Raw genomic sequence first — 13,565 nt, forward strand, 5'->3', positions numbered from 1 at the left:
GGAGAGGGGATGGAAGTCATCTGAGGTGAAACTGGAGGAGCTGCCCTTAAGTAGAAGTGAATGATGATGAGCCTAGTAAGAGGACAGCAAGGAGAATATGAGTGTCAATAAGTTGGTCAATCTGCGGCCAGGAAGAAGATGTAATTCCCTTCTAATGGGGTCATTCTAGTCTTTAATAGTGATTTATACAATAAAGAAGGTTCCCAGGGGCCCACAAAATATTCTTTTCTAATTTAACATTTAATTTTTGTTTCGGTAATTTATAGTCCCTCAATACTGTCTTGTTTCACTGTAGTTAACAGAATTCATTACTTATCTCAGGATTGTGGTGGAAAAAGAGCAAGAAAGAGGGGTGAGGCTGTAGCTCAATAGTAAAGTTCTTACCTTGCATGTGTGAGGCACTGGGTTCAAGCCTCAGCACCACATTAAAAAAGAGTAAAGTTACTGAGTGTTCATCTACAATATTTTAAGAAAGAAAGGGAAGGGAGTAAAGAGGGTGATGAGGGAAGAAAGGAAAAGAAAAGATCATTATTATGTGACAGAATATAAACCTCTTTTAAAAGGATAGCACATCACACATTTACAGAAGGCGATAATGTGTATCAGCTGCCAATTCCTTCCCAGGAAAGAAAACAGCTCCTTATATTTACCTAGGGCTAGAGTTTCCCGAAATTTGGCTGAACAGGATTCCTGGCGGGAAAGGAGCATGTTTCCAAGCACAACAGACGCACTGAGAGGCCCTGAGAATAAATTGCTCTTTAAGCCGCTATGGGAGGGGAGCACTTTGTCAGAAAGAACAGAGGATAATTTGGGATGCCTTCTTGTTGTTTCACACCTCCACAGAGACTTGATATGTAATTTTTAAAAGCAAAGATACAGAGGGAACAAAATGCAGTTACTTTGTTTTCAAGAAAACTCGGGCTCGTCCGGGATTTGAACCCGGGACCTCTCGCACCCTAAGCGAGAATCATACCCCTAGACCAACGAGCCACGTCTAGGAGTACATTTGATTTTGCCTCAAGGCTCATTGACGGCATCCTTTGGCTGGGAAAAGATGGGTGGAGTGCCTTCTATCGGTGGGAATGTGTGTTTGCTAATACAGCAGGCTGGCGCCTCACACAGAAGCTGAGCTCCCTTTCTGTGACAGATCTAGATTGAAACCGGGGGCTTCCGCAGACAGAACTGAATCCGATTTGCTCAAGAACTTCCTGAGTTGACACCAGCATTGTGGACATGTGTCGAAACAGCCGTCCGGGGTTCATTTCTTCCTTCATTTCTCTCCGTGCAAAAGAAAACAAAAGAGATTACCACAGGCCCCAGCGAGATTTGAACTCGCGACCCCTGGTTTACAAGACCAGTGCTCTAACCCCTGAGCTATGGAGCCGTCACCTGTAAGCCTGCTCTCTTTCTCTTCTCTTATAGACTCATATTGTAAACCTAGCATTCCGAAGTACTGAACGTTGTTTTATTCCAAGCAAAAGGGCAGGGCACCGTATTCTGGTACAAAACTGAAACTGTTACTCATCATTATTGCTGAAACGTCGCCTGCTGTGCCTCTATGGTGTAGAGATAATAATTCCGGATATTGGGGTGTCTGGAAGATCCCCCCTGGGCTATAAGAGGGCATCTGGAGGCTGATCGACAAAGGGAATAGAGCTCACTCCTCTCACTCAAGCGGTGGGAAAATCCAGGGACGGGGTGAGAGGCTTTATCCTTTCTGAATCTAGAACGACAAACCTTTAATTTTGCGTTTTTAGAGTGAATGCCTAAGATCAAACGGGAGGAGCAAATAAGGAAAAAGAGTGTTGGAGAGAAAGAGTTTAATCTTTCTCTAAAGATACACACAGATTTACATATCTTCGGTATAAAAAGAATACGATTTTTATTTTAAAATTTGTGTTTCCAACTTTTGAAAATTTTGTTTAGATAATAATCATGTCTATTCTTACTGCAAATATAACTGTAGATAAGGATTGTAGAAAAGGCCTAATTGGTGCAACCCCAAGAAGTGAACCAAGTTTGCTTAGTAAGAGAGTTTTCTGTCGCAAATCTGCTCTTATACTCACTACTTTTTAATGTTTTCATTTGTCCTAGATCACAAAGTTTGTCGGAAATCTGTAAATTTCTGATGGTCTCCTTTAAACAATGCTGCTGATCTTTCAAATTTTTAAGGAACAGATATTCTCTATTTAGGTATAGGCAAAATAAAGCATTAGTGGCAACTATTCTGGGGTTGGAGATAACTAATGGGGATGAGTCTAGGTGAGATGAATAGGAACACAGCACCGGAGAAAGACTGCAGAATCCTCTGTGTCCTGATAAGCACTGCTGTTCCCAAAACTTGTGAGCATTCAGTCCTTGGTCTTCCTATGCCAGGCACTGGCCTCCATGTTCTCAAGAGAACAAGACTGGGCTTTAACTGAATCAAGAAGGACGTCTCTGTATCCCCCTGCCTACAAAGCATTTCTTTGCAGTTAACCTCCAACAGGATGATCTCTTTGGACCTTGCAACTAAAGAGAGGCCTCACAACTTCAGGAAGTAGTGTTGCCTGGCTTTCTAGAACAGGAAAACCCAATTAAAACAAAGTGGGTCATAGATGGAATGTGAATGTTGAGTGTGTAGACATTGAGTGCATAGTGCAGTGGTTAGAAAAAAACCTGAGTTTGGTCTGTTATTTAACTCTGCTATGTCTCAGTGTCCTTGTTTTGGAAATGAGCTGTGGAAAGCAGTGACATGAACCATGGTTTCTGATTGCCTCATAGCTTTTGCACTGGGAACTTCCTGTGCAAAGGTACAAATCAAGATGGTCCAGTTGCTATGGTAACACAGGCCTGAGGAGACTTTTGCAAAAAGACACAGAGCAGTGTGTGTCAGTCAGGACCTTGAGCTCAGGCACCAACTCCCTGGGATAGAGAATTCTGAGCATAACAAACTAACCCTAATGTCTTGCCAGTCCTGTGTCCTTCAGGTGAAACTTTCTCACAAATAACCTTTTGATGAAACCTATATGATGAACATGCTGTACTAGCTCTGGGTCATCATCCTCCCTTAGAGGATGATGTCCCACCTGGCCTTAGCCTTTTCTCTATTCTCTGTGTCTATTTGTCTTTTCACAATCCCCCATCATCCCATGCTTGGTGTCTCCCTGCATTAACAGCCATGACTGAGATGGGACCACAGCAATGAGCATTCATTATTATCAACATTCTTATGATCTTTGTTACTGCTTAATTCTCACCAATTCCTGGTGCCATGTTCTGAGCTGCTTTCCTCTGCCATGCCCTTCCACCATGTTGTTCTGCCTCACCTCAGTACCAGAGCAATGGACTTGGTTGTCTATGGACTGAGACCTCTGAAACTGTGAGCCCCAAATAAACTTTTCCTCTCACCAGGGACAAGCCCAAAGGCTTGCCCCCTAGTGACCTTCCTCCTGCAGCCACACCCTACCTACCTATAGTCGCCACCCATTTAATCCATTCAAATGAATCAATGCATTGATTATGTTAAGGCTCTCATAACCCAATCATTTCACTTCCAAACTTTTTTGCTCTATCTCACACATGAGGTTTTGGGGGATACCTCATATCTAAGCCATAACACTGGCCTTAGGCAAACAGTCAAAACTACCTCTCACCTCCTTCCCTCCTTGCTGTTTCTCCTCCTTTCTTAGCCTGTCATTCTCTGATCATATTCTTGACTTCTTTTTCCTTTTCCTGGAATATGTTTCCTTATTCTCACCCTGTCCCAACTTGGTGAGCTCACTTCTATTCTCTACTGGACTGATTTAACATAGACTGATTTACCACATTTAAGAGGAATTTAAAATGCTCAAAGATGAATTCCAAGGAGAAAGTCAGGGTAACAACTATGGAACTGACATCTTTTGTTTCTCCTACACAGAAGTTGTCTTTGGGGACAGGATTCTCACTCTTCTGTCAACATAAATAAGCCTCTGTCCAATAGACCCTATATACATCCAGTTGACCTCCTACCCTTAATGACTGTCCCAAGAGTTATGTCAAACTCTTATACTCTCCCAACCCTCAGAACCCACAGCTCACTTTAGTTGGCCTGTCTGACTTCAAGAGACCCCAAGAGCCCCTTCTGCTAGTTTATCAGATTTGAACCTGGGTGTTTCAGTGTGCTCTGGCATATCCCGAGCACCTCTTTCCCTGAGCAACTTCATCCCTTGTTGGGATCACAGGAACATTTTAATCACTTTTCTGTTTGTTTGTTTGTAATTCTTTCATTTCCCCTCAATTTTTTATTTTGAAAAACTTTAATCCTAGTGTGGAGGTTAAAAAAAAAAGACCAAATAAATAAATGAGAATAAATAAAGGCTATTCATAGCTGACTGTAGCAAGGGAGTCGCATCCCTTGAGTTTTAGCAGAGGCTCAATAGCAGGCAGAAGAGTGGGAAAACTTTTTAGTGGACAAAGGAAATGCTTTGGGGGATGCCATATTTGGAGTATATAAGCATGGGGGAAACTGTACGTAAGCTCACTGCCCCTTTAGAGATGCTACATAGATGCAGGGCATCTTATGTGATTAGACATACATATTTGGCTTTCTCTGGTTGATACTAAGTTAGAAGTAGGAAAAGCTACCAGATAAGCCATCAATCATTAATCAAGCCTTGTTGTTTGGAGTTGATTATTTATTTATTTATTTATTTATTGGGGGGTACTGGGGATGAACCCAAGAGTGCTTTATATGCTTACTCCTCAGTCCTTTTATTTATTTATTTATTTATTTATTTATTTTTAATTTTGAGACAGTATCTTGCTAAGTTGCTGAGGCTGGCCTCAACCCTGCAATTCTCTTGCCTCAGCCTCCAGAGTAACTGGGGTTACTTGGAGCTGATTTTTATGTAAGTTATTGTTTCCAGATTGGTTTGAAAGGGTAAAGTTTCTAAGCTGGAAAGCTTGAATGTAAAAGATTAGGTATTAAGTTCCTCTGTTACACCCAGATTCCTGAGATAGTTAAAACAACGCCCTACTGGCCATTTAGCCTAGGGCCCTGTGCAGTTCGTCACAGGGCCCAAACCAATCAGTTTGAATGTGTAACCCGCTTAGGAATGACCAATCACCCCCGCCCTACCTGTTCCCGCCAATGATTGTGCCAATCACATCTCAGAGTTGTTGTTCAATTTCCCCGCGCCTCATGATGATTTGTTCTGATGTATGCAAAGCCCACCACCCTCTCCAAAAAGTGTACTTAAGCTCTGGGCTCTGGGCTGCTCTCCCTTCTTGAGTGAGCACAGAGTCCCAGCACGCTGGAATGGATCCCCAATAAATCCCCTTTTGCCAATTGCATGGAGTAAGTCTCTTGTGTGGTCTCTCCCTCCAACGTTCCGCCGGACCCCCCCCTTACAGGTTGTTGGAGATAGTGGTCTGACTTCCTGTAAATCTGGTGTATAGATAGTAGGCTGAATTCCTGGGCTAGTCATTGTAGATAATTGTTTGATTTTTCTGAACCAAATGTGGATTAGAGTTCTCTTTTATACATGGTTTGGCCATTTGGGGATTGTATATGCACATACCAGAGGAAAGGTTTTTTTTTTGAGTATAATAAAACAGATTTGTTTGATGGATGTGAAATGGGCTGAGTGCTATTTTGAAGAACTGAAGGAAGATCGTATTTCCAAGTCCCAAAAGAATTTCTAGAAGATATTTCCATTTGCCTGGCCCTAAGAGACTAAATCCATTAAATACACTCTTGTGTGTTCATTGAGAAGCTGACTTAGGTTTGAGGACTTGGTACTCTGTGGAATTGGAATCAGGGGCTAGAAAAAGGCAATAGAGAGAAATCAAAGAGAAAATAAGTTATACATAGACTTTATCTTTTTAAATCCCAAATACCCAGACTATAATATCTGTGGACTCTGAATGGGGAAGGAAGACATTGATACCAGAAAGATGAGCAGAAACAAATAAATCAACATGTCTCATATCCTTCCCCTTTCTATTCCTGCTGACCATGCCCTAGGTCAGGGTTGCATTTCTTTTCACCTAAACCTTTCCAAGGTGATCAATTTGATAAGATTGCTTCTGAAATCTCTTTGGTCTATGGGAGACCATGGACTCTAGTGAACATTATAAAAACAAGTGCAGGGGCTGAGGTTGTGGCTCAGTGGTAGAGCATTTCCCTATCACGCGTGAGGGACTGGGCTCCATCCCAGGCACCACCTAAAAATAAACAAATAAATATATTGTGTCCATCTACAATTTAAGAAAAAAGTGCAAATATATTTCCTTTTTCTTCTTAGAGCATTTATATTAGAAAAATTTTAAGTACATTACAATGTTTTGCATTAGTGTGAAGATCAATGAGATACAGATACAAGTTCATATAGAAGCTAAATATTTAAGTAAAAGCTAATTTAATTTAAGGAAATTAAAAAGGCAAACCAAATAAAAGTAAGCAAAGGCTATTCAGGGATTGCTATAATGCATTCATCAAAAAGAATAGACTATTTACTGGTATTGAATTTTTAGCAAGATTTTGTAGCACATGTAGAAGGATTCCTCCAGCCTACAGCATAGGGGTCTCTATTAGAGGTAGGGACAGAGCTTTCCATTGCAATGTAGTATGTATCTCCTGCTGAAGACTGATCCAGAAAGATTCTGCTGGGGAATCTTTCTACACTCATTTAGAACATTTGAAAGTTCTAAATGAGTGTAGAATATATGGTACATAGATTTGTGCTGAGGGCCATTGTCAAGTAGGAATGACGCTTCAAAATTTCCTTGCCAGCGTACCCCATGTTAAATGGATTTTACTGTTGACATTGCATGTAAGGTGACCTTGCTCAAGGACCAAGGCGGATCTGGGTTTAGAGCTGATCAGGTTTGAGGAAGTATCCCGCTCCTTAGGGTGTTCCCGGTTTAAGACAAAAGGAGTTTTAGGGAAGTGGGAGGTTGAAGATTATTGCTGCTGGGAGTAGGGCGTGCCTGCTGCCTGAGTTCCCGCTGAGTTCTCGTGGAGAAAAAGTATTTAGGACGTGTATTGTGGGAGAGATTGAGAATTTTCCCCTGAGCGTGTGTGGAGGCTGGTGTGAGATCGGGAATAAAGAATTGCTGTTTGAACCTACAAAGCTGTGTGGTGGCTCGTGATCTTGTGCCAAGCCGAAACATTGGCATTTGGCAGATTAGTACTTAGCTACCTCTCAAAAGTTCAAGTGTCCAACTGCCTTTGAGGAACTTAAGATTCTAATTTAATAGACGCAACAATCTGTATTTCTAATATGCTACCAAGAAATACTGCTAGCAGCAGTGGTCTCTGGATCACACTTTCAGTAGAAAGGTCTTGCAATCTGTACAATTAGAAAAATGAGAAATTATATCCCAATGATTCAAATTATGAATTGAGAAGATCATTGTAATGTAATGTGTAGCTAATAAAGAAATAAAATTTTAAAAAAGTAAATCTCTTCCTTGTCATCATTTGGATTATTAATAAGGTGAGGACAGCAGGAAATTTAAGGTTAAACTCTCTAGCAATATTGTAGAATGATAAAGCCTAGACTACTTACATTCTGAAATCCTAAGTAATAGCCGTGTGCCAGACAAACACTGGGCATATCTGTATCAGGCATCTGTCTTTTTAAAAATATTCATTTATTTTTTAGTTGTTGTTGGACACAATATCTTTACTTATTTGTTTGTATGTGGTGCTGCCGATCGAACCCAGGGCCTCACTTGTGCTAGGCAAATACTCTACCGCTGAGCCACAACTCCAGCCCTGGAACCAGGTGGCTGTCCCATGTACTTCAGATACTGGGTGTGCAGAAAAGTTGACATTCCACTAGGAAAACGGAGACACCTGACTTATGAGTCTCAGGTCACTTCTTACCTGAATAGTTCAACCTACCTTGTGATCCGCTTCTTGAGAGGAAAAGTCCTAGGTTCACCCTTCATGGAAGGATTCACAGTGCAAAGCAGGCTATGGGTCCTTGGACAGCACCATCAACTGAATAAGGGAAATCAAGTCCCACTGGCAAATAAAGGAATTTTGTCCAGGGACATGAGAGTGTGGTACTTTCTCTCTTGTTAAGGAAGTCTGTCAGTTTGGGGAACTTGAACATGCAACATTCCTGGATCAAACACCTCTGCTGTAATGACCAGGTTCTTCCCAGTTGAATGGTCCTTTCCTTTTATTGGCTGGTCTGGAATCAAAAAAAGGATTGAAGAAGAGCTAAGGGCACGTTCATCTTGAGAAAGATTTACAGAAACTGTAGGTTATTTAAATTGATATGTCTACCAAATTATAACACAGGAAGACATGTATGTGACTGTATAATCTCATTTGGAGATCTCACCAAAAGTCTCAACCTATGGCTTCTAAGGACCTGTCTACAGTTTCTTGACTGGCTCAGTACTAGGCATAAGAGTTCAACACATATTTTGAATATTTGTTCTCTCTCCTCCCATTTGCCCCACTCTCCAATCCGACCGATTACGGGTGTCTTTTCTCTCTTTCAAATTGATGCCTCTTAACCTACACAACTCTAGGATTGACTCCAACTTCAGAATAACATTTGTCTTTCTGTGCCTGACCCTGATTGACTTGCGGCTACTGTTGGAGACAGTAAATTTGCACTTTTTCTAAAGTTTGAAAACAAAGTAAAATTTCTTAGAAGTTGTTTCTTCAGGCAAAGAGGCTGAGGACAGTAGGTGATTTGAATCCCTCCGCCCCAGGTGACCAGGGAAGCCTCACTCTTAACATGCTGCTAGATTTGACACACGTAACTCGGTGCGCACCTGGCTTTGGGCGCTGACCACCTGCTAGCAGGCGCCTCGCTCCTGACTTCCTGTAGCTTCTGGGGAGAAAGAGAACCTGGTCAGGGCCCACGGGTGGACCATCAGCTCCGTTAGAGACCTCTGCATGCCTGTGAGCTGGAAAGGGGAACACCAGGGAGCGACAAGGAACACAGAAGAGGTGAGAACAACATCCTGTGGGTTTGAGAGGTGCGGGAGCGTCCACTGTCGCATACCAGGACTGCGGGGTGGACGCTGGAGGAAAACCCATCTTCGACCTCCTAAGGCCGGGACAGCTTCTCGTGTGGCCCCTGCCTCTCTGTCTTAGATCAACGTTTATCCTGTGCTCCTGAGTCCTGTTTCGAAGCAGTTTTCTTCAACTTCTTTCTCGCTCACCACCTCCCACTCCTGGCATGGGTGACCCTGAACTGGAAGGAGAGTCGCCTCGTGAAGATCTGGCAAAGGACAACCTTGCCCTTCTCTGCCTACCCTGACCTTGGACCCCTCAGGCCACAGGGCTTGAGGAGATACCTTGAGGAGAGGCCTTCAGCAAGGAGAGACAGTGACTTGCACTCAAGTTTAGGAAACATTGATTAGACTCCTAGACGGGAATTGCAAGAGACTAAGAAACAGCGGATCAGAGATGACCAAGAATATAAATACATAATACATAAATAATACATAAACCAGGACTTTGGGCCGAGTGAGATTCGTTGGCAGTGAGTGATTCTCACTTTGGTTGCAGGAAATCCTTAGTATCACCTCTTAAACTTTTTCGAGCTTACCCTCTGCTCTTTTCCAAGGAAAAAAATGCAGAGTAAGCAGCCCCGGGCTCAAAGGAAGCCTGGCAACTGCCCCTTTCTGAGCTGGGAATGGTCTTGAAATGTGATTGCTCTCTAGGCACATCGTTCTGGTGCTACAGCAGTGACCACCGGCTTCAGTTTACCCAGCGTGCAGAGAGGCCATTCTCAATTACTGACAAGTTAGACTGCACATCACCATTCTGAACCTTCAGGAGGAGACCAAGGAATATTCTTTGAGCACAAGGACAGGCTCACCAGATTCGCTAAGAAAAGGGGGCTCAGAGGAGACCTGGACTCATAGCACTCTAAGCAAAATTCCTATCCACAGACTCTCCACCTAACAGCAAGAAGTTTCTTATTCTTCCATTTTCTCTAATAACTTTCAATGAGTCCCCAGAGGGAAACCTCCACCCCAACCCCCTCCGCATCCCCTTCTGGATCTTATTGCTTTTTTTTAAGAACAAGAACGATTCAAAGGACACTTATACTGATAATTTTTGATTGCCTGTGTCAATAAAAAATATGGAGATTCTCTAAAGAATATTAATATACTAATATTTATCTGAGATAGCAAGGCATTATCATGGAAATATGCATGTCAGACTAAACTAGGGGCATATTCAAAGAGGTTAAGGCAAAGCAGAATTTCAAAAAAGAAAAGTGTGGAAGATTACATCAGATATACTGAAACAATAATTCTTGATTACAATAATGAATGTCAATCTAAGGTTGAACAGATAGTTCCTAAGCAACTGTCCTTGCACAAATACTTTTCATATAAGTTTATGGTGGCCTCTCTTATAAGTTTGTGGTTCTGGCAGAATCTTGGTTATCAGTCAATCATGCTTAAGAATTCTTCCTTCATAACTTTCTGGTTTGATTGACTGCCATTCTGACTAGTATGAGATCTCAGTGTAATTTTAATAACTCTCACATTTCTTGTGCACCTTCTAGCCCACTTCCCAGAGCTTGCCAGAATATGATGAGTCATCTAGTCTCCTGGTTTGCTCAGATTTCCAGAGATCAATAAAAACATTCTACTTCCACCAGGAAAAAAAAAAAAAGAATTTAATGCTTTCACCCTGGGGCAAAGTGCCTAGAGATGAAAAAGGTAATAGAAACAACTAGGGTCTCACGTGGTAGTGTGGCCGAGCGGTCTAAGGCGCTGGATTTAGGCTCCAGTCTCTTCGGAGGCGTGGGTTCGAATCCCACCACTGCCAGCTGTACGTTTTTAGTTGAGCCCAAATCCGAACAACTAATAGTCTTGATTTAAAAAGTGTAGGTGCGATAATTGGAAAAGTTGCTTTCCAACTAAATTACTTTCCGGTCACCGGGTATGGTTCAGTCTGTGAAATCTTTATTTGCTTCTCAAATCATCCAGGTTTCCTGTAAAAATTTCTTTCCGATGTCAGGGCAGTGGCATCTGACAGCCCCTAGACTGACTCTTAAATTGAGTCTGACTCTTTCAGCCCAAGGTTTTCACTGCTTTCCCGCGTTCCTCGATCCAGGACCACTTTCCATTCTCCTAAAACTCACGGTTCACACTGAATCATTCTCATGATCTGGTTTAGGCACCAGCAGCCTCGTTCAAGGGGTGCGGTTCTGTGCTCCCGAAATATCCTGAGGAGACCCTGCTTTGGTTCTAAATAGCATTACTCTTGTAATGCAATATGAGGAATTAATGAGAGTACAGAAAGCCAAACCTTAGTGGGCTTGGAGCTCTCACTCAGGTATCATTATACCATGGGAAAGAAATAGCCAGGTAGACAGTTAACTTGAATTTGATTTTGCAGCTAAGTATGATTTGTTAAACCAAAACTCTTGAGATCAAGAGATGTCTGAAATAAAAGGGTTTATTGAGATTTTAACAGACACAGGAAAGAAAAAAAAAGGGGGGTGGGGGCTGGTCCTGGGATAAGTTCTCATAGCCCCCAGCAGCAAGGCCGGATAGCATCTGGGAAAATGTCCAGTGGACAAAAGTTAAGAATATTTTTTATAACAAAAATCGGGGGAAGGAAGACATAAATCATTAACATTGAACTTACATTGGCTACAGATAAGAGGGCTGTGATAACATGAATAGGGGGAAACTTTGGGATGGGAGGGTAGTACATAAGAAGAAGTAATTGTTTTTGAATCATTTAGGGTTGTAAGCAGGATGGTTGTGCCTAGAGAATGGTGATGGAATTTAATGTTTTCACATACAGTCAAGAATGTGAAATAGTCTGTTGTTCTTTTAGGCTTGTGACTTGCTACTTGATTAACTTCCCTTATGTCTCTCTTTCATCCTCTGCCCTTTGCAATTAAATTTAGGACATTTCAGAATTTTTCTTTTATCAGATTCCAAAATATATAAAAGGTGATTCTTGACTGACTCCATGCTACCCACCCAACCTCCATAAAGATCTCCAAACAAGTTCCTTTCTTCTTCACCCATCTCACTCCACATTCTCAACAAAGAGGCTGTTTTTTTTTTTTTTTTTTTTTTTTGTCTCAGAAATTGAGAGACCAAACTTGCTTTGTTCCCAGTGCCTACTGGGTAGGGATGGGGGGCTCTGGAGGTTGGGAATATAGCACCCAGATAGAGCATGTGCATAGCCCACACAAAATGCTGAATTCAATCCCCATCACCCAAAGTAAAAAATTAATAAATAAAACCCTGTACCTATGGATAAATTGCACATTCCTGACATTTCTGTAAAATTCCCTTTTTTGCATAATTTCCATGTCATTGCCTTTCCTTTCTTCATAGAGCAATTGATGTTTTCTAATGTTTGTTTTCCCTTTGTTCTGAAGTCTAATTTTGAGCATTATCCCAAGATTCATTTGATTTTGTTTTCTGTTCATCTCTAATGAGTCCTATCAAATCTATTTTTTTAAAATATTTTTTAGTTGTTTATGGACCTTTATTTTATTTATGTGTATGTGGTGCTAAGAATAGAACCCAGTGCCTCACTCATGCTCGGCAAGCGCTACCACTGAGCCACAACCCCAGCCCCGTTATCAGATCTACTTTGATTACTGTTTGCTTATTTATTTGTTTGATTTTATATTAGGATTGAACCCAGAAGCACTCTACTGCTGAACTACATTACCAGTCCTTTTATTTTTTTATTTTTTTGTTACCAGGGATTGAACCCAGGGACACTTAATCACTGAGATCTCAGACCTTTTTTTTTTTTTTTTTTTTTTTGAAACAGGGTTTCATGAAGTTCCTTAGGGCCTCACTAAATTGCTGAGGCTGGCTTTGAGTTTGTGATCCTCCTGCTTCAGCCTTCTTAATTGCTGGGATAACAGGCTTGCACCACCACACCCTGTAGCATAGTTTGATGTTTTCAAGGCCCTAGAGAATGCCTCCTGTTAGGCTATCATCTCCCTCCAAAAAAGAGTGAACTGGGAGCCCTGTTCCTATCCCTGTCCTATGCTCCTGGTCAGGCCCTTTCCCAGGACTCTCCACCGTTGTCCAATGACAAAAGCAATTCCCGGCCTCTGGAGAGCATCACCTTGGAGTGATTTTGTTTGTGTTGGTTTGTTCCTTGCCTTCTTGTGTCTGTAGTACCTTTACTGTCTCTTAGTGCCAGTCAATACCATCTCTTGTTGATGGGAGGATGCTCCTTTGCTTCTGTTCCCATTCACTTACACTTCACTACTCCCTGCCTTTTTACTGCTACTGTCAAATTAATCCTGAACTCTTATCCTTCCCTGTGTCCCCTTTTCTTTTTCCTCCTGAAATCTCCTGCCATTCCTCCAGGTATATACCCTGTCACCTTGCCACATCCTCTATCTCCAATCCTTTCTGGCACTCTTGCTGTCACTTCTCCCAACATATCCACCTCCCCGATTTTTCGTCATTCTATCGCACATACCTACCTAAAACCCTTTTACACACTTAATCTGTTTTGTCCCATAGCCCCATATGTGGAACACCTATAAAAACTTGTAGTATACAGTTTAGAATATAATTATAAAATTGTAATTGATATCAATTAATATAATACTATA

At 41.7% G+C, this 13,565-nt stretch overlaps 3 non-coding genes across 3 annotated transcripts; 1 reads left to right on the forward strand and 2 right to left on the reverse strand.

The window, feature by feature from the left end:
* Positions 1-918: 918 nt before the first annotated feature.
* On the reverse strand, positions 919-990 carry Trnap-agg (transfer RNA proline (anticodon AGG)). Its single transcript has one exon. It is a non-coding gene; the product is annotated as a tRNA-Pro (tRNA).
* Positions 991-1,311: 321 nt separating this feature from the next.
* On the reverse strand, positions 1,312-1,384 carry Trnat-ugu (transfer RNA threonine (anticodon UGU)). The gene has a single exon. It is a non-coding gene; the product is annotated as a tRNA-Thr (tRNA).
* Positions 1,385-10,701: 9,317 nt separating this feature from the next.
* Trnal-uag (transfer RNA leucine (anticodon UAG)) lies at positions 10,702-10,783 on the forward strand. Its single transcript has one exon. It is a non-coding gene; the product is annotated as a tRNA-Leu (tRNA).
* Positions 10,784-13,565: the final 2,782 nt, after the last annotated feature.

Source organism: Urocitellus parryii, chromosome 6 (genome assembly GCF_045843805.1).
Source record: "Urocitellus parryii isolate mUroPar1 chromosome 6, mUroPar1.hap1, whole genome shotgun sequence".
Classification (NCBI taxonomy): Eukaryota; Metazoa; Chordata; class Mammalia; order Rodentia; family Sciuridae; genus Urocitellus; species Urocitellus parryii.